We start from the raw sequence: 27,330 nt of genomic DNA, 5'->3' as shown, positions 1-27,330 counted from the left end.
AAAAGTCAGTGGTAAACAGTAATTTTGAGACAGACCATTATCAGACACAAGAATGAAGTTTTCATGTGCTAAGCACTAAAGGGAGGTGGTTTTAGAAAGGTATCTTTCCTGAAAGGGCTGGACTTCTCAAAGTCTTCACATAGTGTTTCATATTGCTTATCATGATTTTATGTTGCCAGCTTTGTTTTTCAAGTTGAAAAAATGTGCTTTTCTTGTCAACTGCTTCTGGGTGGCATCTAGTTAGCAGCACACATCCAGGCTCAATCCACATAAGGAAACTGTGCAATTCCAAAGTCCTGTCTCTGCAAACCCTGCAGCTATTGACTCAGGCTCTCCTCCAGGAGGTGTGCTGCCTGCTCTTTTTCCTTTCTATCACATATGCATGCTTCCTAAGAGACCCCATTAGGCTGTAGATCCCTTAGCATCTCTTGTCAAATTTACTACACAGCACACACAGTTTTGACTTCTGATTTACTACTGGGACAAGAGAAGAAAGGAAAAATGTAGATGGAGTAGAGGATTTTCTGGGGCAAAATCACTTAAAACCCAAATTAATATTTTTGCAAATGAAAACAATGTTTCCTGAAATATATTTTCTAATGTTTCCTGGAAGATGAAACTTTGGTTTCTGCTGACAGAAAGACTGTCTGTGCTCTGCCTCATATACTCTTGTGGGAGACTGTGGCACATTTACCCTACTCATGAACCTTTTTGTAGGAAAAAGGATGAATAAGACTCAGAGTTTAAGGTCTTTTGTTTGTCATCTTGACTTTCAGTTTCCTGTAACAGTCTATCAGCCTTCCTTGGACATCTCTTTCAAATGCCTTACAGTAACTTGCTTAAGACATAACATGCTTCAGGTACAGTGCAAAACGGAATTCATAATACTAAATGATGCAGCCTTCACAGCCACAGCCCACTTTTGTCAAACTGCATGTTCCATGTGCTGGTTCTTAAGACAACTTTAATAGTTTGTTTAGGTATTTGTATGAAAAATGAATTCTGCTTATAATTCTGTTCTTTTATTTATGGGCTAAATTGTAATGAAATCCTGGCTAATAATCAATAACAAAAAAGGTTGATGCTAAGTCATCATGTATCCAGTCTTGAAAAGATCCTGTCAAATATAAGTCAAAGCATATTTATCTCACAATACTCTATTTGCTGGATTTAAATCTCATTGACTTAGATGTTTAATAAGTCTGGACATTGGTTATCTTTCAGCTTGTTAAAATGATGACCCTTTAGCAACTGAGCAATGCTTACTAGTATTTGCATCCAGCTGGTGGCCAGTCACCAGTGGTGTCCCTCAGGGGTCTGTGTTGGGACCAGTTCCATTTAATATTTTTATAGATGACATGGATGAGGGCATCAAGTCCTTCATTAGTAAATTTGCAGATGACACTAAGCTGGGAGCTTGTGTTGATCTATTGGAAGGAAGGAGGGCTCTGCAGAGAGACTTAGATCGGTTGGATGGATGGGCAGAGTCCAACAGCATGAAGTTTAATAAGTCTAAGTGCTGAGTTCTACATTTTGGCCACAAAAATCCCCTACAGCATTACAGGCTGGGGACAGTGTGGCTGGACAGTGTTCAGGCGGAAAGGGACCTGGGGGTGCTGGTCGACAACCGGTTGGATATGAGCCAGCAGTGTGCCTCAGTGGCCAAGAAGGCCAATGGCATCCTGGCCTGCATTAGGAATTGTGTGACCAGCAGGAGTAGGGAGGTCATTCTTCCCCTGTACTCGGTGCTGGTGAGACCACATCTTGAGTGCTGTGTCAAGTTCTGGCCCCTTAGGAAGGACATTGAGATGCTTGAGCGCATCCAGAGGAGGGCAACAAGGCTGGTGAGGGGCTTGGAACACAAGCCCTGTGAGGAACGTTTGAAGGAGCTGGGGTTGTTTAGCCTGGAGAAGAGGAGGCTTAGAGGTGACCTTATTGCTTTCTACAGCTTCCTGAAGGGAGGCTGTAAACAGGTGTGGGTCAGCCTCTTCCACCAGGCAGCAACTGACAGAACAAGAGGACACAGTCTCAAGCTACATCAGGGAAGGTACAGGTTGGAAATTAGGAAGAAATTTTTCACCGAAAGAATAATAAAGTACTGGAATTGTCTTCCCAGGGAGGTGGTAGAATCATCGTCTCCAGATGTGTTTAAAAAAAGACTGGACATGGCACTTGGTGCTATAGTCTAGTTGAGGTGTTAAGGCATAGGTTGGACTTGATGATCTCAGAGATCTCATTATTCTGTGATTCTGTGGTTCTGTGATTTACCAAGCATCTCCACTTTAGATTTGCTGCTTCTATTGAACTTCATAAAAAGTAGGGATGTGTGACTTACACACTTAACTACTTAACTCATGTGTATTGGTGCCCTGTCAATTTTAAGGAGTTCAGTGTTTTACCTGTACAGTACTGTTGATCTTACACATACTGAAAATCTGCACAGCACACACACTATACACAAAGCACTGTAACCAAAAGTCAAGATCATCTGATGCCTTTTATTGTGTAACTGTCCTGTTTGCAGCTGCATTGTGCTGCTTGAATTTTTACAATCACTTTTTTCTTCCAAAGCTCTAACTTTTTGGGAGTGCTGCATAGAATCAGTAAGTTATTCACCATAATAAGACAAGAGGGCATTTATAATGTGGAACTGGAAACAAAACTTTACTTCAGGTATTCTGAATTATCTTCTACAGGTTATAGATCTATCTCAGGGAAATTGGTCCTAATAGGCAATAGTTAAATACTCTAGATGAATTATTGAATAATTTATTCATGATATGCAAGACTGAACAGTTAAAAAAAAGAACAGTAAAATAATAATAAGAAACATGAGTACAGAAAATAACAGTCAAAACTTCACACTGTAGCTTCATCATAACATTAAATTTTGGTAAATGAACTCCAGATTTATTTTCTTAAATGCCTAAGATTACATTATCTTTCTAAGATTTAATGAGTTGTGCAGATTTTATGTGCTGATTGAGTCACCTTTACCACACAAAATTAAAATGTGTAAATTACATTCTATTAATGTAATTTCTGACAATTTTTAAATGGTCGATTTATTTTAAGGTAATAATTTTTTAATATACACAATATGCATTTTTCTGTGGGGTGAAACCATTACAGTCTATTGTAAGCTCATCCCTTTTCAAATTGCAGTAGATAAATCTGTGGTAATCTCCTTTGCAAGTATGCCATAGAACATGTTATAAATACCACAAGAAGGGCAAAATTTACTGTGCTGTAAAGGTCAAAGTGATAAAACCAATAAAGGGTATAATGAAGCCCATTGGCTGTGATTCAACTGGACACTTAAGCAGATGACAATTTTTTAGCTTGTGAGAAGTCCCACTGACTTAAGTGTCCTGCTGAATATATCAGCAATTTGGACTTTGTGTAGTATATTGTTTATATTCTTTAGATATTCCAATTAAAATCTTAGCTTTGTGCAAATATCTGAAATGACAGTGGCAGAACTGAAGTCTTTACTAAGCCCCTTGTGAATATGAGAAATTAATGAAGATATCAAAAAATATTTAGGAAAAAAATCCATTCATATAAACATATAATTTGAAATCAAATTTTATTCCTGCCCTGGCTTTTTTCTACTTTTGAAAAACTTGTAGTTAGGAGTTTGCTCCTCATATTTCATTTATACTTTCATCAGGGATTCACTTCAGGAAAGGCAGAGCAAGGTGGGTTAAGCGCTCCCCGCTTTCAGTGCAGCACCAGAGCCCGGTGAGGCTCAGTCTCTGAGTCAGGATCGTGGCCATACCTCCCTGAATGCCATTGTGCCATGCTGATCAGCAGAGCATCTCTCTTCAGCATACAACTCCATGTGCTTACTCCCGTCTCTTTGCTTCTCTTAACAACTCCTTCCATATGTCCCTATAAATCTGGATATAAGGAAACTGTAGGGATCCCTTAACTCAGAAGTAAGTCATGCTTTGTGCCCCAGGGCAAAGTGATATCGAATCAAGTCTACTGGTGTCCATGCAGCAGAAAATTTAATTGAGTTCAAGGTTTTTTGAAATCAATTTCAGTATCCAAATTATGAGCTTGATTTTCTTTTTGTTATAACACATCTTGAATGAGTTGCTCTTGGTCTGTGCCAATGTGAAACAGGATTTCATACCCATGCTGTGCATTTTCAAAATCAATGTCACAATTGCTTTGTATCTCTCTCTTGAGATTCCAAACAAGGCTAAAGACTGGCTGAAAGTTATTACAGAAATATTTGAGAGAAATGAAATTTCATTTATCTTCATTTTTGATTAATGTAGAAATTTCATGACAAAAGTTCTCCTTTAAAGTTCTCCTTTATCTAAGGAGAACTTCTTACTTTTTCTTGGAAATAGAACCAAATAAAATTAAAAAACATTTTTTTTTTTTTGGGGCAAGGGAACTCTTTTAAGTGGGAAGTACTAAATTGCTACAGGGCCAGGTGTAAATTGTCATTTATTTATCCCCTCCTTGTATTTGCTGGATTCTTTGATTGTGCTTCATCTCCCATAATACCTTATAATGTAGTAATTCAGTGAATTGGCAAAGTACTGGACAAATGTTTCAAAAAACCCTAAACCACCTAAACTTACAATGGCTGAGGAAACTAATTCTCTATGCATTGTTTTGATACAGGTCTAAATATCTGTTCCCAATTCTTCTGAATGGGAAAGTATAATAATCTTTATTAAAGATTAAATTTTTTCCATTAATTTTCTCCTTTCCAAAAAGTTGTACTGTGTGTTTGGGCTTCCTTCGGTTTTATTATGTTTGTGTACCTGAGACTAATAGCAAAATACTGATTTTAGTAGATTGTACCTGTGCTATACAGTTGTAAATAAGATCCAAATTTGCGTCCCTCAACTAGGGCAACAGTTCTGGTTGGGGTGAAAATTCTCTCACTGTAAAACTCAGGCTGTTTTCTTTTCTTCAGCAACCCTGAAGTCAGAAGGCTCCAGTGCAGGATGACTCCAGAATACATACTCTTTGGAAGAAACACATTATTTCACATCAGAAAATGCACATATTTCCAATGTGCTTTGGAAATAATACACCATTACTTTTCCCATGTTCAAGTTTATTGTGTGTCAGGTTAATCTTGTGTTGCTACTGCAATGGACTTCTAAAACTCCCTTTCAACCCTGTGCTGCCATTTGACACCCAAAAAGAGCAGAGAGAATAATTTCACTAAATCATTACTAGTAAGGGAATCAAAGACATGGATGAAAGTAGAAATCAATCTTACATGAGAAAAAAGAGTAGGAACATTACATGTTCTGCAAGCCAGCAGTTCTCAGGCTCAAAGGGAAGTCTAGCAAGCATAATAGATTGAGCTGTCTGGAAAAGTCAATGGAAAAGAAAAGAAAATCCTCTCTCTCTTCCTTGCCAAAGCCTATTGCCTAAACCAAGGTAAGCATTAATCAAAATTAAAGTGTGCCTGCAAAGTAAAAAGTCAGTTCAGATCCAACTCAAAATATATTCTGCTAATCCATCCATTACTTACGTTAGCACGCTAGCATGCCCAACTCAATTTCTATGCTTTGCTGGAATTTGCTATTACAGATTGATATTAATTTAACAAAACACTTTGTTTATTGTAGGTTATTATTTTACCTTGTTTAAACTCCCGTTAAAGAAATATTTGAAGGGTGGTACAACAGACTATAGAAATACTTTCATGGTAATTCCTCCCCAAAGAATCTGAAAATTATATTATTTGCCCATGAGGCTTCCTTTAAGCAGTAGAAAAATGCATGTAGCAAAAACCCTATTTAGGCACTTGCTGGCATTCCCTTGTTGCTAAATTGTATTTTAAAATAATAATTATCACGGCAATGTTTTAATCATCAGTATTTTAGACTATGTTATATACATTTTAGTCTTAAAAGGTTCTGCCATTGGATGATACCAGTGACAGTAGAAAGCTCAATTTGTGAGTTTTATTGCAAATGTAAATTGCGAATTGCAAATGTTTTATTTTAATGTAAAATAAGTGTCTTGTTTTAATTTGTTACCACCACAAATGATATCTGAAATGCTATTCTATGTCAAGTTTTGACAAAGACTGAAGTTCTGCTCCTTTCAGTGATATTACAGATGTGGAATTACAATTGAATTTTGCCTGTAATGCTTTCCTGAAACAGGAGGCTTTAAGTAGCAGAACAATGCAACTCCTTGAGCAGCATAAGCCTACAAGCAGATACTAGCATGCAAGAAAACTTCATTCTTTTCACCTTCTATCTGACTTTTTGGTAATGTGATTTTATGTCTTTTAATGACAGTGGTATATAACATTTGAAGTCAAAGTACATCAGAAGACCAAAAGCAGTAAATGCTGCTCAAAGTGTAGACTAAAGTTACATTAATGAGGGAGGTGATCTGGATGGGTGGAGTGGATCTTTATTTCCATTTGTTGTCTGTCTGAACTACGCTTTTGGAATATGTTTGCAGTTGAAAGGGTACTATAAAATGTTTAAGTTGGTATAAAAGTTGGCAGAAACCAAAGACTGGCATTAGAAACCTATACATTAGAAAATGAGGAGCTGTATTACTTGAACAGTCTAAATTAACGTATGTAGTCTAAAGTAATATATGTGCATATATTGTTGAAAATTTTGAAGATATATTAAAATTTAAATAAAGGGAATATTTATAAATACCTTATGAAATATAATAGAGATAACTTTATCTAATAATTTACTACATCAGAAATGCAAAGACTAGTACGTAATACTTGAGGATTAATTTTTACTAGACTGATCTTCGGACCTGTTCCTATAGAAATATCATATGGGTTATATCTTGATGCAATACTCAGAAAGCAGGGAAATGAAGGTAGGAATATGATACTTTGCTAAAGGGTGTTTGTATTCTTTGTCTTTCACTAAACCTATCCTTTTCCCTGAAACAAAATTAGTACCTTTTTTTTTTTTTTTTTTTCTGTTTTGTTGCCTATATTTCCCACCCACCTGAAGAGTAAACATCACTGTTTTATCAGCTGTAAATAAAGTGCTACTGTCAGAGCTCCAGTCCAGGCCAGTGTATGGGCTCTGTTCCAGTTTGCAGCTAGGATGCTCTGGACTAGTATCATCCAATATGTATTTCTTTTCACATGGCAGAGGCAGAATTCTTCCTAGTTTCTTAGAATGCTGTGGATATGAAGTCAAAATGTGCCCTTCAAATGGTTTAGGCCTAATTTTATAAGCTGACATGGTACTTATTGCAGAGAAGGACAAATTTCTATTTTTATAGTAAACATTCAATTATGTCTTATTCCTTCTAGTTCTGAACTCTTCATACTTTTGTGCCTGCACTGGAACACAACATTGAACATCTGCAATTGTCATGCACTAAGGTACAAAATGTGAATAAGTGTCTACTTTATTTTCCTGACTCACACAGGGTTGTTTTAAGTTGTCCAGCACTATTTAATACATTATTATTTATAATTTTCCTTTTGCAACTTCATCTGCCAGAAATATTCAGCTTTATTCACACCCTTAGGAAACACAAGGAGAATCTTCTACACAGTGAAGATATATTGAAATTTTGCCTGTACCACAGACAGAATATTCCCTAAGGGGCAGCATAACATCTGTGCTTTCTGCCAATGTGAGAAAACTGGTCATGCTACTGAAAAGCAATGGTGGTGGCACATGCAAAGTATGTTGTCCTCCAATCTTTTTCCTTCCACTGAAAAAAGAAATGAAAATTATCTTGCAAATCAGCTTGCACTAATAAAATTTCTCATCTGTTTGATGCGGTGGAGTAAGAAATAATTTCCTTGATAATTTTCTAGGTGCCAGACTAAATCCTAAACTTTGGCTGAATGAAGAATCTTAGAATGAAAGTATATTGGTTCTTCCCCTAAAAAAGTTGGAGACATGTTAGGAAATACAATATTTATATTAATAACAATACTTATCCTCTCAAAACCCAATATATGCTGGTACAAAGTATAAGGTACTCGCTAGAACTTTAAAATTACCTCCCTGTTACCTGTATAGATAGTTTTAAAAGTTAAAAATTAGTTCCTCAGAGGAAATGACTCAGAGTACAGTGCCTAAAACTCAGACGTTGTTTTGAAGTGGTATTTTCACAAATGATGCAGATAGCTAAGAGTCTGCCTGAACATCTCATTACTATTAAATAATGACAGTTCAGTGAATGGCAGTTAACTGGTAAATTTGCCCGTCTGCTCTTGTATCCTTTTGTTGTCTCAGATTCCTAAATTTACTGTGGATTATTTTTTCTTTATCTGCTATACAGCTTGGTCCTCTTCTAACAGGTTGATCTTGAACAGTCATTATCCTGCCCCCAAGAACTTCTGCTATGATGCAATAGCATATTTACTAACTTCCACATATGAACAGCAGATGGTTGGAGCTGAATACACATAAACATGTGTGACTGTATGTTTCCAGCCTTTATCGCTGTTTAACCCTTCAGCAGCTCTTTGCCTTTGCCATTTAACAGTCTTCTTTTGAAGGAATTCAGACTGTGAAAACATTAATATTTTTCCTGCTTACACTAGTGGTTGAGGGGTTTTTCTTTATTATTGTGATACCTAAGAATACTTTGTCAAACTGTTCAGTAATATGAAAGTCTGTTTTAATTCCAGCTGCTTACATCTCAACTGTGTTTAACATCACACTGATGGGAAAGCACAGTTTGGTAAAAGTCACAACACATATTTTATGAGACACTGTTTCCAGACACTACTGCCAACAATAATTTCATTAAATTTAGGATTCTGCCCCACTTTAATATTATTTTTTCTTTCTGTTTTATGCCATAACAGAAAAGCCTACTGCTCTGGTTGTTATTTTTTTTTTTGTGCGGAGTCATTTTTACATAGAAATATAGAAGTTCTCTACTTATCAAATACTTATGTTGGATGGTTTTGACATAGCATCATGTCTCAGGTGATTATTTAAAATATCAGTCATGACTTATATGAGTATGAGCTATGCTGAGTGCTTAGCAACACAAATCTGAGTATATATCCAAAAGATTCTGGCATGGCTAAAAGGAGTTGCCTGGTAGCCTTGTGGTGCTTCAGTGGTTAGGGTGCCAACAGCAGCATTCCCATGCAACGTGGGATGTGGTGCAGGCTCACCACAGCTTAGCATCTCTGTAACTACTGTGTAAACTGGAATATGCAATTTGACTCCTCTTTTTGAACTCTATGTGTTTAAGCCACAGCAGAACTTGGCTTGAAAACATTTCTAAAATTTATTTGCTATTACTGCTGACTTTCTAGGCAGATACTTAACTTGACTGAAACCTTTTCGTGTATTTTGGGATGAGACACAGCTATGCAGTATCATGCTCTACTTCCATACCAACACTTTTGCTTCCACAGATCAAGAAGGAGACTATGTTACTTTTCACCCATGACTGGTAGTGCCCTGACTGACTGACTCAATTACAGCCTAAATTTAAATCGCTACTAATATAGTAAGAATAAAATTTAAATGTAGTTTTATGTGGAAAAGGTTCCACTGCTAGTTGTTCTGTCTACACCTGGAACACCTCAGACTTGCAGTAACTCTAAAAGAGTTGCATTACACAAAGACTTTGTATGGCATAGGTAACAATCTTTTCTGTTCAGTTTTGTACATATCAGAATTGCCTTCCAATGTATGTTTTCCTGTAAATATATCTTTGCATTACCTTGTTTTGATTACAATATTTGAGAAAGTAATAAGCACTTGCTAAATATTTGTTTTGTAATATTGTTAAAATATACAAGTAGCTTTTACCAAAGCAATTGCCTTTAGTCCCTAAAGTACAGATCATGGACGAAGTCTAGCTAGACAGCTATGTTTTTTTCAGCAGGAAAGATTTTTAATTCCATCATCATTAGCTGCTTGCATCTGGTAGCTGCTGCTTGTAAATAACACTTTGCACTTTTATGGACTATATCTGACTTAGTTTACATAGTTTATTTCTTTAAAAGCCTGTAAAGAAAGAGAGCAACACTACAAGATTTTTAAAAATCCATTCTAGTAGTGTTAGTAAATTAAAAGGCATTTATAATCCTTTTAGGCTATCCATATATCTACTCATAAACCTTTGGATCTGCAAGATGCAAGAAAATCTCATTTTGCATCTACCTGTCGCTGTCAACCTTCACACCTAACCTGATATCTAAATACAACTCCAAAAGCATATTGAAGGAGGAATTAAATTTCTAAAATGGAAATTAGGTGTCTGAACTTCAATTATTTTGCTACAGAAGCTGAAAAAATTAGACACCAAACTACTATATATTTACAAATTTTCCTGCTTACTAGTATACTCCTTCAGTAAAAACACATACTCAATCATGCTAACAAATTAAATGCCACATTTGCACTAGACTTCTTTTACTATCTACTAGTGTTAATGAACTATTGTAATATGGTATTATTAACCAAAAGATTACCTAATTCTATATACAGACTATTGACTATAACATGTTCAAATAAAACTAAAAATATTTTCAGCAGAAAGCAATTAGAAAGATGCTTGGGGGAAGGAGGTTTACAAAATCCAGCACAATACTGAACAAAAGAATTAAATTCTTGCCACCAGAAAATTAATGTAAATGGACTTTATTTTATTTCAATGTTGTACAAAAACATGGTAAGAGCAATTATTTTCTCATCAAATGAAGGATAACAAAAATAACTACCCAATTCAAATATATTAATTGTTATTCCAAAATAAACACAGCAGATATTGTTCAAGAAGGAATAAAGTCATTGGAAGTAGTTGTAATGTTGTTGTGGTTATTCTAATATGAAGTGAAGTAATATTCTATCTGGAATGGAAATGAATGATTTTTCTGCCCAAACCTAAAAATAATCCAAATAACATGAAAGAAAGGGAAAAAACCTAAAAATAATCCAAATCACATGAAAGAAAGGGAAAAAGATATTTCTTCAACTTTTTTTTCTAACTGTTGAGCCTTTGCTCTAATGCTGGAGCATCTCCGTCAATGAGATGCTACAGAAGACCAGCAGCCTACATCTTATCATTGTGATTTATCTCAGTGCTCAGAACTACTCTATATAGCAAACTGAGAAACCACATGGCTACAATTGCAACACCAGCTAAAGCTGACAAGGTGCTAGGTTGGTGGGAATTTTCAGAGAAAAAATGATGAAGACACTGATGAAGCTGATGTTGCAGGGCTAAGAGGGAGAGAGATGTCTGTAAGACAGATGTACTGACATACACAAAAGGAGACTGTAAGCATTTTTTAAACCAGGATTTTATTCCCTAGTTAACACTTTTATTTCATGCTGTTGCTTCCACACCTTAGCCTAGGTTTGCATTTTTTTCAATCTAGTGTAATCTGTGCTTTCTTTAAAATATGTTTTCATCTCAGTTTTGTACTACAAGATGCCAGGGCTGCTCAGATATTCTGTTTGTCTCTACTACATTTGAAAGTGGAGGAAGGATTCTAAATACAGATGAGTGAAACCAGTACCCAGCATAGCCAGTACAAATTGCAGTCATTCAAGAGTAGGCAGACAGGTGACAGTGAAAGAAGGATGAGAGAAGCTTCAGGTTGCTTGTATCCACAATCTATTATTATATACTGACAAAGCATAGAAATACCCAGTAGTCAAATTTACTCACAAATGTATACAGTCATTATACATGAGTACGTGTTCAGAAATTGTTGGTAGGTAGTCATTGTTCATCTTTAGAAGAAGTATCTTCTTTATTAATAGATTTTCCATAAATACTTTTGGCATAACTTTACAGTGTTAACAATTTCAAGCATTAGTCACTATCTACATGAATAGAAGTTTTGGGCAGTGCAGCTAAAGGCTAAATTTTGCAGACATTTTATATAAAAGTAAGCCAGTGTTTCTGCAAAGAGAAGCAGTCCTGGCCAGTCTCGGGCTGCTCATTTCCACTTCATTCAGCTCCTTTCTTCATGCAAACACAGATGATTGCATGACTGTGAAACCATAGTGAACTAAAATTAAACTGGTTTTTGGCTGGCTAGTATTAACTCAATTCCCCTCCCTATTCCAGATCACTAGAGAGATGCGCATCCCACTGTGTAAGCAGGAAACCTGGGGTCAAGAATAAGCACTTGAAGCAGACTGAGTACAAGGCTCTTTGTCTCAATATGACTAAGAAGCTGTTTATGGTTAAATATATATTTTCAGAAACAGCTAGTCCTAATTACCTTATTAAATAGATTATAGGGTCAATTTCTTTTGCCAACACTGAGCATTTCTGTGGCAATATCAGAAACTCCTTAAGTTTTAAGAAGCTTAAGTTTTGCCTCGGCTGTGTATCAGTTGTTCCTATAAGGTGATTACCTTTTGTTTGCAAAGGCAGTGTGGATTATTCTTTAAATGATAATATTAACACATGTTAGAACTCACTGCTTTCTAGGCATATGCAAAACTTTCATTTTGTAACACAGTTGTTGACATCAGTCATATTTCACTAACAGCAGAAAGGTGTACATTTTGAATTAGTCTTTGATTGCTTTCATTGATACCCACAGGGTTTATGCAGGCCTGGTTGTAAAACAATGCTGCCTACTGTAATACAACACAATTTTCAAATAGAACACCTATTTTAGACTTAAAAGCAACTCACACTGTGACACTATTTCAAGATGATTGACTGTAATAGTTACAGATTAGTTGAAATGTATTACAGGATATGCATTATATATCAAGACATTATAAGTTATGAGAAACTACTGTCAAGGAAGCAATTATGATAGCTCATCTTGCAATGCTAATTACAAAATGTCTGGAAAATATGTTATCTACATTTATGAAGCTTCCTGCATTGATCAATGAAATAGATATGACAGTGTAAAGAGGAGTACTATGATTACTAAAACCCCATCAAGTAGGTATCTAAATGGCACTGGAGAACTATTCACAAATGCATACTGGGGCAATACTAGTCTGTGGAATAAGTGGTGTTTGGAAATGATTTTGTAACCTTGGAATAACTTCTAGTTCCATAAAGTAGTGTTGCTCAAGTTGTCCAGTATGCGTAATATCTTCCAACATAATTAAAGATGGTGATATGCAAATCTAGCAGCTAACTAGGAAACAAGCTGTATAATAGATAAATGAGATCCTAAAATGTGTTTCACTTACAAGGCACTCTTGACACTTACTATGAAATGCTAAATACCATTCTGGACATTCTAGCTCAGGAAAATGAAACAGAAATCAGCATAGATGCAGAGAAAGGTAGGCAAGAGAATGAGAGGCTTATCTTACTAAGAAAAGGTGTTATGTAGCCTTAGCCTTAAGGAGGCAGACAAGAAGGCATTAAGAAGGCAGACAAGTCCTATATGGAAGCACAATGGTCAAGAGATAAGAAATATTTGAGCCAAAGTCAACATCAACAGCAAAAGGGTTATTAACAACTCAGGTACACAACACATCTGAAAATTAAATAAATGTACATAATCATGGCAACAATCAAATTCTGAAGCAGTCTTTCAAGCAGTTGATCCAAAACCCCTAATTTTGTTTAAGCTGAAATTATGAAAGTTTAGTAAACAGCTTATTTGGTGTGATTCTCTGCAATAGAAGCAGGTTGGACTTCAAGGAATCATAGAATCACAGAATAAGGAAGGGAGCTGAAGGGGGCCATCAGGATCATTGAGTTCAACTCCTGGTCCTGTGCAGGACACACCAAGATCCATACCATGTGCCTAAGAGCATTGTCCAAAGGCTTCTCGAGCTCTGTCAGGCTTGGTACTGTGTCCACTTCCCTGGGGAGCCTGTTCCAGTGCCCAGCCATGCTCTGGGTGAAACCTTTTCCTGATACCCAACCTAAACCTCCCTGACTCAGCTTCCTCCATTCCCTGAGTCGTGCCACTAGTGGTATAAAAGTTCTTTCAGCCTTAATATTCCTGTTGCAACTGAAATACCTTCTAAAATCTGCTTTTCAGTTAGCTTTCCCATCCCTTCCAACACTTTTTATAAAGTAGCAGGATTGTTTTTATCCTTTGCAATAGTATTAATACCAAGTGAATGGTTATTTCCACCTACCTCTTCATCAATGTCTCAATGATAATTAATATATCTGCATTACATTATATCTGTCATTACTGCTCAACTGGAGTATTCTTTCCTGCTGCAACAATTTGACTAAAAAATAAGAATAATTGAAAAATTGAGAAGTAAGTTCATTCCATGTCTACCATCTTTGGGAGTACGATGGAAAATCTGCTGTTATTTAGAAGTTTCAGTTTATACATAATTAGAAGAGCAGCCTCTCTAAGTCCACAAATTCCCTTTATACAAATAAAGGCATAAGAGTAGCTAAAACCATGGCACCATTTAGAAGGGAATAAAGGGATGTGAGCTGGTCCTGTCTGCACCTGTGGAACTGTAAGATAATATGGTATGAAGGTCCTGATTAGTGGGATCACCAAAGTGGATATGACTAGAAATTTTCAAATATATAAATTTATTTATTTATTTTAGATCTATTTTTCCTCAGAATAGAAAAACAGTCACATCTTCACAAATTTGAAGTGCCATTTTTACTTAAAAAATGGTTTCTTAGTCACATAATCATACCTATGGAATATGGAGATAATTGTAGAAAATAATCTTTGAACAAGTGCATAACTGAGTACTTGAGAACTTCTGCAGTCAAAATTATTAACAAATCATTCACAAATAGTACTGCCAAATTTTAAAATATTATGTTTCTGTAGAATTTTGCATTATGCATTAAGAATATTTGCCAGCAGAAGTTGCTAGTGGGCAAGGGATAGAGAGTCATTAACCATTAGCTATGTCCTCTACAGAAAATTTGTCAAGAACTGTAACAGTACCTATGTGTCATTGGAGTAATTCTGTCATATCCTAAATTACCAGTAATGTTAAGTGAAGCTAGGAAGGTCATTCTGCAGAGAAATAGACTCATGCACCTGTATGTGTGTTATCTTGATGCTAGTTTGAATGTATCTGATTGACACTTTTAGGTAAGCATTTGAACACAATTATTTTCCAGTAAATACACATTTTGTTCTCTAATGTTAGGATGCCAAATAAAGATTTATTGATTTGAAGGAAAAATCACAGGTTCACAAGACATAAATGAGTATCATGATTGAAAATCTATTCTGTCACTTGGGGTTGGTTGTATTTTTAGCTTTGGGAGGAAAGCCAAAAGGTAGTTCAAAGCCTGACCTTTACTCCTCAATAATCAGACCTATATATAGTGTTTTACTGGACATGCCTTCATAAAAAGCTTTAGGTCCTTGGACTCCCTATTCTGCTCATTAAACAAAAAGGTTGCAGCTATGGAAAAGGTTACTTTGTTATCAAGTAGATATGGTAAATGTCTTTCTAAAAGGAATCCACTCCTCATCTCATATTCAATACATTTCTTGGATTTAAGAAGGCATTTTCACATAAGCGCCTATTTTGCTGCTTCTCCCAAAATGGTATTTGCCTGCTTGGGTGTATAATTTTTTGCATATTCTCTACAGTAAATGAATATCACTCTCCAGCTATGCAGCATCATTCTAATTTAGAAAGGCAAGAAGCATTAATTATCAAAAAGGCTTCAAACATATTTGCTTTCATAGATTTAGTACATTATAAGCAGCAACATATACTTGCCTCTAGGGTTGACTTGACCTATGTGTCAAGCTTGCTTGCTGTAAATGTGTCATATTTCCATAACTGTTTAAAACTTTAGAAGGAAGAGGAAACAAAGATCTACGGTAAGAGTTGAATACAAATTATCACTTTCCTATCAGTAGCTTCATCACGTGGTTATAATTTTGTGACAATTTTTACAACTTCTAACAGTGAGTCAGTACAGAATATATTTGCTTTAAAATTATTGCAAAATTTTCTAGGTAAAATCACCCCTCTTAAATCACAGCTCTTTCATCCAGCATTTTGACAGTAATTTGATAGAAAAGAAGTTGAAGATAGTCCCAAGCCAGGTTCTGGATCCAGAGTTATAAATTTAGAAAAAATAAATTATAATATTATTTAATTAATTACAAATTAGGAATAAACTCTTGTTGTCTTTCAAAGGCTCAAAACCAGATTAAAAATCTGAATTTTGTTTTGATTGGATATTTTATAAGAATAAAACCATTTTTACAATGCACTGCAGAGTGGCTGCAGTGGCTCACATATATTTACCTGTGAAAAATATATGGAAATGGAAAATGAAAATACAGACTTGACTACTAAAAAGATTTGCTCTGTCTTCTGAAAATGCTTCTCTTGTCAAAGCAAAATATCTTTCATTGGAAAAGATATTACTTGAATATAAGATAGGCAGACACTACACTTTCCAGACCCCATACACAAAAGAATTTTGCATTTCCATTAAAAATATATGACTTCTGGGATTCAGCTGACAAGTACGGCCATCTTCAAAGCCTGAGGATTTGCCTCTATGGCCAGCCTGGTTTGTGTATTCTTTGGCAGCTCCTTCCTTTAATAATTTACAATAGTTCTCAAATAGTTTCAGTCAGCCTCAGTACAGAGATCCAATTATAACTTAAGGAGAATCATGTAACAATTATGGCCAGATTCTAGCACAGTTTGAAACAAAAACACTTAGAGGTGATTAAACATTTTCATGATCTAACCACATGCAGATTTGTTTGGAAAGAAATTTTTGTCCAATTAGCTTGAAAGTTCCATGGCAAATTAATATTAATATATATAAAAGCAGTATTTAAGCAATTGAACTAACATAAAACATCCTTTGTGGCAGGATCGAGACCCCAGCTTCTCCAAGAGACAGTGATATATTAATCAAAGTTGTCTGTTTCCTGAAGATCAATAGAGATAAGTCTGACTACTCTTCCAATTGATAATAAGAACAATCAGTTACATAATTCCCTAAAGAATCTTATTTTTAAAATGAGATTTGCATATAATTTTTCCCAAAATTCCTGAAGGATACATCAAGGACCTAACAGGATACTTCTTTGTTTTAGTTATAGATTCTCCAGCAATGCTGTAGACAAGCTTGAGCAAATAATTCTGCCCAAATTTTTCATAATTCTGACTAACTTTATGCAAGATCAATACAAATTGTGAAGGAAATATTTGTCCCAGGAAGGTTGAGTAGGTCTTGTTCATTAAGGAATCAGGTGTATAAGTTTTTTGGATATACAACTATCTGTTGTATTCCCATTTATACCTTGAAGAGACATTAATAGAGAATCAGTTATGTTTTTTATGTATTTGACTAATAAGGTAAAAAAATGGAGTATACAGGATAGAAAACACAAAATTCTGGTTTCATTTGGGTAAGAAGAAATTTTGACGCTTCTATCAGTGGGACTAGACTTCTCTTTGCAATACTGCTAGGCTTTTTAAAATATTTGATTTAAGAAAAAAATTCATCTTGGTTTCTGATGTTATTCTCTTCTTTTGGCTAAAGTCGCAGAATTAAAAAAGACCCAGAACTAAATGCCTTCTGGTAGTCCTTGAAAGATTGATGAGTGTGTAAGAAACACATATATGGCGATTTAGTAAAGTAAAATACAATGAAATGTCAGTATAATGAAATGAAAAGTAGAATGAAATGAAATTTTGAATTAAGGTTTTCTTCAATGAAAATTTTCATGCTAACATTTATTAGGAAGTGTCTTAGTTCTAAAGAAAGTCTTGTGTCTAGTACCTGTGAAGCCTGGCTTCAGTGAAGTGATCCAAAATGAACTACTAGTCAGAAATCCAAAATTACTACAGAAATTCAGTGCAGTGTATATTCATCAACAACATCCCAGCACAAAAAATACCTTCAGAACTAAATTTCTTCTTTAAACTTCAAAACAGAGTTTATAATCTGTATTCTGTGGAAAACTAGCTGAATGTTCAAAGTCAAATGTACAATAGGGAATATTTGCTCTTGGAATGGTGTATTCATGTGTTTTATTTTGAATTCATGTAGGTTGAGTACTCACCTGGCTTTTATGATATGCAAAAAATTCTTGTACAAGAGGAAAGCTATAGCTTCCATGCTATTCTGATTTATTTCCCACCAGCTACAAGAGCTTAAAAATTCGTTTTGTGGCTGAGGACTGCCCTCAAGAACTCATGATGTAATACTACACCAGGATGCATACAAGAGGAATACAGAAATAGAGAACATGAGGAAGATATTTTGAAATAGTAATGAAACAGCAGTCCACAGTTCAGTCTATCCCAGTTTATGCATATTAAGATTCATAATCTTCAGGAATATAGTAGTTTATATCATGTTTTTACCATACTGGGGCAAAGCAAGCAGACCCCTTTGGTTCTGGAGACTAACAAAGATATCAGAGTTACAATTTCTTCTGGAGGGTCTCTTTAGGAATATAGCTTCAGTATGTTCTTGGCTGAAGATTATTTCTATGTCTCTGTATAAATATATTCCTACTCTGATCATTAGTTTTCATATGCAAGTCAGTCTTGAATTAAATTTTCTTTTTGTGCTTTTTCCATTGAAAAAATAGAATTATATTCTCAAAGGCTCTGATCCCCTATAGACTTTTAATTTTTTTTGCAAATATTGTATAAAACATAAACCTTTTTCCTGCTATGTGATGTATTGATATCCTTGGTTCACTCTTTGTATGTAGTAAACAGTCTAAATTCTTCATCATAGAAAGAACTTTGCAATTGGATGTGCTTTTATAGTCCCAAAAAAAAAAAAAAGCTATGTCTCTTCCAACTGCATTCTATGTAGATGGTAGTAAAAGACACCATTACACACACAGTCGTGACCTTTCTGACCACAAAAGAGAATAAAAAGGATTAGTCAAAAATGACAAATGTACATTCTAAAAATGGTTAGAGGATACTATTCATAATTGTGTCTCAGGACTAGATGTGAAAGACAAGGCATTCAGGCACTGGTACTGTATCTTGTCACCTTAAAAAGACAACACTATGAGCACGGAAATGTTAAATTATGAAGATGATGCCCTAAGTTTCCAAGTTAATGCTGTAAACTGAAACTTTAATTCACTTTATTCTTCTTAGATGGGGAAATTTGTGACTGAAGAAAAAGTGAAGATGCTTTTAAATCCCAGTGTTCTGATTTTATTTTTGGAGATATTTTTATAATTGCTATCTACATAATATTTGATTGTTATAGTCTTGGAGAGAATCAGCTCAATACTAAGATCTATTTAGATATGTATGCAGCATTTTAGCACATCAAACACAGCTCATGTTTTTTCTCTTTGCTTGTCATAGTTCAATATCTCTTTGACATGCATTAAAGATATAATCACAGATTTCAAAATGTTTTGACAAATCTTGTCTCTATATGCACTTTACGGTAACTTGAATGCAAAGCCATTTTGGCACTGTGTTCCAATTGAATATAGTGCAAATTCTTCAAAATTTTATTCCAGAATATGAAAAAACCTACTATACCAAAGACAATTGCAGTAATAAATACCAGATTTTATTAGTTAATTTCTATTCAGCTCTACTGTCCCAAATCTGGCAACTTGCTTTGTCCTTCAGGAAGACAAATCCATTATTACATTTTACTACATGTGTCATAAATTTGATTATATTTAAAAGCTACTCAAAATTAATGCTCAAAATGGACTTATCTGTATTTTTGTGTTAATAGTCAGCACTGGAAGTATTTTTCAATTCTAGCTCATTTGAGTTAGCTTAATGTGATGGAATATGATTAATCAATATTCAGGCTGACAAATCTGGTGTTTTCTGTGTTTTCATCTAGGATGATCTTTAGCTTTTGTGTAGTTCTCTGCAATATTTTCTCTTTTTTGCAATTTATTCTTGGATGAATAATAGCATTTAAATTACCTCTGGCCTCTGCATCAGTACTTGCTGAAGTAATTGGGAGTAGTTTACTCTATACTTATTACTTTATACTTCTGTGGATTTAGAAAGACATAGTCACATAATTTACAGTCAGAGGGTCAACCATTCTTTTCAATTCTACACAACTGTATAGATCTCTGTTTTTAAAACTTTGGAATTTACATTTTATAGGAAAAAGTTTTCAAAATTTTCTTGTAGATAAATTAGCTTCAAAGGACTCATATAAAAATAAATAACTTTCCTAAATATTAAATCCCATTAATGCTTTGTAGATGAGGGATCCATTCAATTGGGGTTATATTCAGGCACCTTATCAAGAGTTCAACTATAGATGGGTTTGTGTTGAAAGTTAGGCAAAAGCAACTGATACTGATATGTGAGGGCATGTGCTGGCTTTGAATGCTAACAGAGACCTTCTGTCATTAGTACTGTTTTACCTAAATCATGAGGATAATCCATAGTATCTATGCTGTCTGGAGCTGGAGATGATTAAATACAAATGTCGGAATAGATTAATACATAGGCATAAAAGAAATTCAATGTGATAATATTCTGCAATAGGCACATATAACTTACCAGGCCTCTCTTGAGTCTGTACCACTGGCACCAGCTGTTTATATGAAGGGTGGATATATCACATTCAAAGACAATAAAAGAAGCTTCCATTTTCTTCAACCAATGTGCAAATTAGAGCAAGAAGATAAAGTATTTCATGTTTTATATGTATATACACTAATATTGATAACTACACATTATTAACTATTTTTGACTATTTTCATATATTATATATGAAATATAATTTTATGCAATTAAGATATATAAGTTAAGATAAACACATTTAAGACAGATTTGGAAGGGCCTTTTGCATCATCATTGCTACTTTCTGGCTCTGCAGGAAGTCATGCACTATGATTCTTTGTACTGCTTATATTCACCTTTGCAAGTGGGATTCCAGACCTGTTTAATAAAAATGGGTTGCAGTTTTATTTCTGCAACAAAAAAATAGACCAACAATATTATTCTTTATGCCCGCTCCCTCTTAAAATAGGAAAAAAAGAATAAATTAATAATTACTAAATTAATTAGCCCAATTTACCGTATTCTTGGCCTAAGTTTTCTATATACAGTTCCTTTGTGTCCATTATTTGAAAGATTTAATGCAATGCTGATTGCAGGAATGTGCTGTGTATTCAGGTATTTCATCACAATGGAAGTTTGGATGATTATGAGAAATCCAGGAAAATAATTTAATTCAATAACATTTCAGAGCTTGGACTGCTTCAGAGCCAAGTCTGACATGCTAAGCATTTTTATTGACAGCAATATCACTGTGAATTACAAGTGCTGATCATTAATTAGAAAGTAAGCTGTGAGTAATTGTATTTATTTTCCTTTGATACACATTTAAAATTTCAATAAAATGTTTTCTTAAGAGGACTGGGTTTTTTTGAAAATTCAGCTTCAGGTCACCTTTCACCCACACATTAAATCATCAAACCCTGTAGATAAAGATAGGCTTATGTAACTGGTTGATCAGTGCTAGTTGCCTGAATCACTGAGGTTACTGGTCTGCTAAAATTCTTGGCTAAAACCCAGGATATTTTATTTCAAACTTAACTGGTTGTATTTTAACAAAGGCCTAGTTCAGCCTTGCAGTCTGTGTGCAGCTGAAATATTGATAATGAGAAAGGAGTAACTTTAGGAAACATTTTCTTTAGGCATACACACTGAAGAGTCATAGGTTTATGGACCAGTGAATCACAGGGCCAGGACCTGTTGCATACTTAGAACAGAATCAGTTACATCTTCTAAAAGATTTTGTGCACAAAAGACTTTTCTCTTTTTTTTCCCCTAGCTACAGTAGTTGTTCTAATACATGGAATTTCCTTTCTTTGCAAACTATTATTTGCTTGTACCTTCAGGGGATGTTTCTGTGACAGAAATTGCATTAGTCATTCCTGAAATGTGTTTTTGGCCAACCTCTTTGCAAAAATTCTTAGCACTTTACTTTCTGCTCTATTCATTCAGGGAGTCAACTGAACCAACATCAATTTCTTTCATGTAGAAAACACCTTTGAAATCTCTCCACTAGACCAAATGGGAGAAGTGCACTAATTGCTTGAATTTCTCTCCAACTAAGGGTCATCCCACTGACTGAAAGGGCTTTGTAAGCCATCCCTAAGGTTAACGTGACTTCCTGTAAGTACTGTTGCACCTCCCTGAAATATTCTTTTACTCCAGCCATATGTTCAGGATTAGTAATTGAAAGGTTATTGTCATGGGAACCACTAAGAAGACTTTTTGTTGTCCAGAGTTATCCTAAATAAAAGAATATAACATGGATAAACTCTGAAATGCAGTTCTCATTAGAAGTCAGGAAGACCCTTGCTCCAGTGGGGAAACACATGAAAGAAAAGATGTGCTGCAGTGTAAAACTCTCTCCAGTCAGGTATAAATGTTGAAGTAAAGAGTTTTTGCTAAGGATCTAGAGCTCACAAAAAACCCCACGTATTAAAGTTCAACAATGAGAGATTGTGTTTGTATAGCAGAAGCTTAAGAGCTGATGAATATGGTGTTTGAGCAAGTGGCCTGCAGAGCCAGTTGAATGTTCTGCTTTTACCTACCCCTGCAGGCTTCCGATTTGTTTGTCAAAGTTACAGCACTTCTGCTGGTGGAAATTGCTTTTTGCTTTTAGCTAAATAAACTGACATGAACAATTGGTGTATGACAAAAGTAAAGCAATGTCATTGTCTAATTTATCTCTGCTTATGGAACTCTTATGTACAGTCAATCATGACTCCACACAGGGAGTCTCTTTGTTATTAATTCATAAGCAAAAGATCCATGGAGCCCAGTCAGCACTGGCTGAGTAATTAATGAATACAGGGAAAGTAAGGTAAAAATACTTAGTAAGAGTGGAGGGAGTAGCAAGGCTCAGAGGAGTTCAGAGTAGACAATTTTTTTTTTGTGTTTCTTTCTTCTGGCTTCCAATTTGGTTTGATGAAAAGGACTTGGTATAGACAAACATATGCATAAACTATAAAAGGATTGTTGAACGTGTAAAGCATTTAAAAATATAACTATTTAAAACACTTAAGTGCTAGTTTTTGATCAATGTCTGAAAATGAAGACATCAAATTAAATAACCTGCCTTTTTTTCTCTTTTTTGTTTTTTTTTTCCAGGATGTGGAATGTTTACTCAAAACAAATCCAAAAAGTTATGGAACGTCCTACTTTTGTTTACGCCTCAAAAACTTACTTTTTTAAAATACTTCTTCTTTATTCTTCTACTATCTAGATTTTGGAATTAGAATGGAAACCTCTTTCTCAGCTTGTCATCTCAGTTGATATCACAGCAGATCTAGGAAGAAGAATCAATTTCCTTTTTTTTTAGTGCATGAACTTATGATTTTACTTTTATTTCAGTTTTATTTTTTGGAAGATGCATGCATTGACAGGTAAATTATCTTTAAATTAATAGATGATGAACTGCTTGTTTAACTTATTGAATAATTCTTATTTCTCATAAGTGAATGATGTTGGATATATTACTTTCTTCCCTTCCTGCTTAAACAAAATTAATCATTAGCTTTAGAGAATAATGAATTTCAAATAGCAAATAAAGATTAATGAACAATGAATAATATTGTGTTCTTATCTGAAACCAAATATCAGTACTGGCTTATATTAGTGCAATTATTTGTAGAAAACATAAATTTCCAAAATGTTAGTTGGGAATAAAGCAAGTTTGCCTATTATTAGGAAATAAAAAGCCTACTCTTATGATTGCCTGTATGTTTGAATGGTACTTCTGCTTAATCACTCTCTTTGAAGAATGATTACGATCATCCTTAAAGGATTATAAAAAATAAATAATAAACACAGCATGTTTCAGGTGCTTAGCTACTCAGCTAGATATTACTTCTGTACAAATAGCAATCTTTTCTGAACCACACAGTATGATAAATATATTCCCTCTGCCATACTATTTAAATGGATAAGGGGAATAAACTCACAAATTACTTTAAAAATAACTTTCAAATTGCAAAAAATGTCAATTTTGCTTTTATTCTGTCATACTTTACATTCTGTGAACTTTAAATATACTGGTAAAATTCCTTTTAAATACAAGACTGGAATTTTGCACTTTATATTTAAACATTAAAAACCCCCTTTTTACTTAACTTCCATATAAAAGATATTATTTTGAAATGTCAGAGAACTTAGTTAGGTAAATAATAAAAATATTTCTCATAAAGTTGTTTTCAGTGAGGAATTTTGAGATTTCCACCGTGTTTTCTGATTTCTTCTCCATATCTTCTTGAATTTTAGGGCCTAAACTAACAAAATACTTTGAGTGCAAACCTATATTAAGGGTGTCATTGCTAACAAATCAGATCTTAAAAACAGTGTTTATAAAGGGCTACCCATATTTTTTCTAGTACAGTTCTCTGTAAGAAGTGCTAGGAATCTATTGGTTTTGGTGGTGAAATTAGTGTTTTTTCACATAATCCGAGACCAGGAAATTATCCTAGCTCAGGATATTAACAGAGGATTAGGATTAGGAAAGTATGATTGATTTGAGTGCTATGTAGTCAAAATTATTGCACATAATTTAAACTATCAGTAGTTTTTTATCTAAGTATTTTTTTAATAATTTTTGGCTAAATATAAAAAAATGTGGTTTTGAAAATTTGATTTAAATGATGTTATGGTCAGATTGTAAATCCATTGTTACACCTTCTATAAGAATCATGTAAAACAGTAGATTGCTTATTATTTATTTTAAATTTTGTACAAGCATAAACTGCTTAATCTTCATGCTGCTTAAACTAGCATTCTTAGAGCTGAAATTTCTGCTCTGGATAACTTCAAATCTCTGTAGATTCTATTGCCATTCTTAGACTTTCATTTAACCTCAAACACTTAGTTTGGCAACTGTTAACTACAATTTCTACCAGCCCATTCAAGCATCTGAATGTGATTCACACTTTCTGGGATATTAAGATACATCTATATTGATCTGATACTTTATTTTTAGCATCACCTTTCCTGTTCTAGTGAAATGCAACCAAATAGCTCCTGAATAGGTTCCTGACCTTTGTCATGATATCATCAGTGGGAACTGTGAGTTAAGCCTAGGCTTGTTCTGTTCATTTTTATTTGAGAAAAATGCATCTATTTTCTTTTTCTTACTTTTGGGGAGGGAATTGTTTCCTATTCATCCTCTCTGGCCTTTTAGCTGCTACTATATATTGACAAGCATATTCTGCTTGCCTATACATTTGGCCAAAAGGCTGTCTGGTTTTATCAGCTGATGAACATTTGGTCCATTCCAGTTATATTGCAGGTTCTGCCTTGTTTCTGAGGCTGCAGATCCTGTCCTGTGCCTAAGTGTTTTAGAATGTACAGGCTTCTGTGACTTTACCAACAAACTGAAAGTATTTGCAATGGTTTCCTTATGCTCAGTAACACTCAGAGCTTGGCTGTCATGCTATGAGACAAAATCCAGCTACACAGAAGCAGTCAATGCCAAGTGGAAAGCCCTGGCTGGCAAAATCCACAATGAGTGTGCCTTACAGACTGTTCAGAAACTTAATCCTATTTCCATAAATGCATGTCACAGTGTTCACCACTCTCTGTATGTATTCTTGACAGATAGCTGGCTTGTCAGCTGATTTGGTTATGATTTGAAAAGAGAAATAAATATAGTCCTAAAAATGGATATGCACCAACCAGAGGTATGTAACTACTACTTCTGTGTTCTTCACTGTTTAATTCCTCACTCCTGTTACACTGCACAGAGAATCTCAGAGCATCTGCAGATATACATGTGGGATCTGGAAGTCTTGGAACCACTCAGTCGTGCTTATTTCCATGCTTTTTCTAGTATTTTCAAATACTCAAAGCATCAATCTCTTGATGAGTAAATCACTATAATGCCATTATTATCAGTGGAGGTAATCTGGCTTATACTGGCAGAGCTCTTGATTAAATAAAGATTTCCATTTAGCAGTGATGATAAGGGACAGAACTTGATCTGTGCCTGATGTCCTCTTATCTCTTCTTACTTAGTGAAGATTCAGTGACTCCAAAATGTATTTTGGAGTATCAAAATGAGTATCAAAATAAAATGTTTATGCTGTGCATTCTGAACTTCATTTGCCATTGGCTACAGAAAAATTCTAAAATATTCACTGAAAATAAGTTCGTTAACACTTCTATTTGTGCTTAAGTTTCCTGTATTTTAGTTACCTTCTGATTTTCTTCTTCTGTTTTGCTGAGAGCATTGTCTGAATTAAATGCTCCATTGAAGTGTGGAAAATTTCACCTGGATCATACTGTCAGCTCATAGGATATCTGTTGCATCTTCTGCTAGGCGTCTGTCACTTGCAAATCCACTGGTATATTGAAGGCTGCTGTCTCCTCTGTCAATCAAACACTCTGCTTGCTCAACCTTCAGTTAATTTTCCTGATCTTCATGATATCCTACTTTGCTGAGTCTTGCATTCCACCTTCATAATGTCTAGCTCATCCATTTTTGCTTTATGTGCATCTTTACCTTTCAGTATCATATCTAAATTATGCATCTTTCAAAAACCATTAAAGTGTATCAGAGCTGTTGCATATATGACAAAAGTTTGTAATAATCTTGATATCTAGGATACTACAAGGTTGAAGAGAAGTACACAAAAAATTCTATAGGGCAAAGTTTCTCTTCACTTTAGAGAAAAAGCATAATACTATTAGTTGAGTGCTCACTTTTCCATGTCCTCTCCCACTTTTACTCTGTGCAATCAGTGCTAATAGATTTCATAATTTTATTCCTTGTAGATCAGAGTTATTGTTCTTAGCACATTTTATTTGAAATTATTCAAAATTGTATGTTCAAGGAAAAAATGAGGTATTTCTGTCTTCAGTCTGTAACATTTTTAATAATTAAAGCTTTCCTTAAAGGCTTTAAAAGGAAGACAACCAGATCAACAACTATTTTTGTAATATATGGAAGTTATTAAATTCTTTTTGTTTTGGCTGTAGTTCTATTTCTTTAATGCATTACTAAGGTTTTTACTTTTCTTTTGTGTTCATAATACTCAAATTTTCAGTTTTCCCACTTTGCTTCTGACCTCAAGGTGCTTGCTATGAATCTGATATATTGCAGTGTATGCAAAGTGTATTTTTTGCATGGAATGCTCCTCTAGGGTTCCTCATTATAGTTTAAGAATTTTGTATATTCCCCAGGGCCTTCTGAACTTATGAGTTCTTAAAGGTGCTTCCAAAGCATTATTTAAATAGACTGAATGATTAGAGATTACCAAAAGTATCATTTCATTAGTTTGTACATGCACGTGTACATGTTGTTGACATACAAGTGATATGAAAGTTACAATAATGAGCCAAGGTATTTGACAGTATAAATGTTAGAGCAGACTATTGATTACGGAGTGCAATAGGTGAAGAAGTATTGTAATAGCAATCTTGTGTAGTCAGC

At 34.6% G+C, this 27,330-nt stretch overlaps 1 protein-coding gene and 2 long non-coding RNA genes across 4 annotated transcripts in view; 2 read left to right on the top strand and 1 right to left on the bottom strand.

Annotated features, from left to right (window-relative positions):
- Positions 1 to 27,330, top strand: part of LOC128810090 (uncharacterized) — a 291,765-nt gene that overhangs the window by 30,701 nt on the left and 233,734 nt on the right. The window contains exon 3 of one of the 2 annotated variants that reach the window (XR_008437930.1): positions 4,943 to 5,030. The exons of the other annotated variant lie outside the window; for it this stretch is intronic. This is a non-coding gene — a long non-coding RNA (uncharacterized LOC128810090). Of the gene's footprint in view, positions 1 to 4,942; positions 5,031 to 27,330 lie in introns of those variants that run through there. 2 annotated transcript variants of the gene reach the window in all.
- The window catches only part of KCNH7 (potassium voltage-gated channel subfamily H member 7), a 212,881-nt gene that overhangs the window by 99,461 nt on the left and 86,090 nt on the right, over positions 1 to 27,330 (bottom strand). The window lies entirely within an intron of this gene.
- LOC128810091 (uncharacterized) lies at positions 23,044 to 25,579 on the top strand. The gene is made up of 3 exons (XR_008437931.1): positions 23,044 to 23,296; positions 24,880 to 24,965; positions 25,497 to 25,579. It is a non-coding gene; the product is annotated as an uncharacterized LOC128810091 (long non-coding RNA).

The sequence above is a fragment of the Vidua macroura genome, chromosome 7, assembly GCF_024509145.1.
Source record: "Vidua macroura isolate BioBank_ID:100142 chromosome 7, ASM2450914v1, whole genome shotgun sequence".
NCBI classification, from domain to species: domain Eukaryota; kingdom Metazoa; phylum Chordata; class Aves; order Passeriformes; family Viduidae; genus Vidua; species Vidua macroura.
The sequence above is the reverse complement of the archived record's forward strand: the minus strand, read 5'-3'. Positions and strand labels throughout refer to the sequence as shown.